Genomic DNA, 1,153 nt, shown 5'->3' with positions numbered 1-1,153 from the left:
TAGAGTCATGCTAGTTGAGTAGTTGTGAATTTGAGAGATACTTGTGTTAAAGTTTGTGATTCTCGTAGCATGCACGTATGGTGAACCGTTATGTGATGAAGTCGGAGCATTATTTATTTATTGATTGTCTTCCTTATGAGTGACGATCGGGGACGAGCGATGGTCTTTTCCTACCAATCTATCCCCCTAGGAGCATGCGTGTAGTACTTTGTTTTGATAACTAAGAAATTTTTGCAATAAGTATGTGAGTTCTTTATGACCAATGTTGAGTCCATGGATTATACACACTCTCACCCTTCCACCATTGCTAGCTCTCTAGTACCGCGCAACTTTCGCCGGTACCATAAACCCACCATTTACCTTCCTCAAAACAGCCACCATACCTACCTATTATGGCATTTCCATAGCCATTCTGAGATATATTGCCATGCAACTTTCCACTGTTCCGTTTTATCATGACACGCTCCATCATTGTCATATTGCGTTGCATGATCATGTAGTTGACATCGTATTTGTGGCAAAGCCACCTTTCATAATTCTTTCATACATGTCACTCTTGATTCATTGCACATCCTGGTACACTGCCGGAGGTATTCATATAGAGTCATATTTGGTTCTAAGTATCGAGTTGTAATTCTTGAGTTGTAAGTAAATAAAAGTGTGATGATCATCATTATTAGAGCATTGTCCCAGTGAGGAAAGGATGATGGAGACTATGATTCCCCCACAAGTCGGGATGAGACTCCGGACGAAAAAAATTTAAAAAAAGAGAAAAAAGGCCAAAAAGAAAAAAAGAGAAAGGCCCAAATAAAAAATAAAAAATTAAAAAAATGAGAGAAAAAGAGAGAAGGGGCAATGCTACTATCCTTTTACCACACTTGTGCTTCAAAGTAGCACCATGATCTTCATGATAGAGAGTCTCCTATGTTGTCACTTTCATATACTAGTGGGAATCTTTCATTATAGAACTTGGCTTGTATATTCCAATGATGGGCTTCCTCAAAATGCCCAAGGTCTTCGTGAGCAAGCGAGTTGGATGCACACCCACTTAGTTTCTTTTTGAGCTTTCATACACTTATAGCTCTAGTGCATCCGTTTCATGGCAATCCCTACTCACTCACATTGATATATATTGATGGGCATCTCCATAGCC

Source organism: Triticum urartu, chromosome 2A (genome assembly GCF_056163025.1).
Source record: "Triticum urartu cultivar PI428250 chromosome 2A, HENAU_Tu73, whole genome shotgun sequence".
Lineage (NCBI taxonomy): Eukaryota > Viridiplantae > Streptophyta > Magnoliopsida > Poales > Poaceae > Triticum > Triticum urartu.
Note: the sequence above shows the minus strand (reverse complement) of the source record.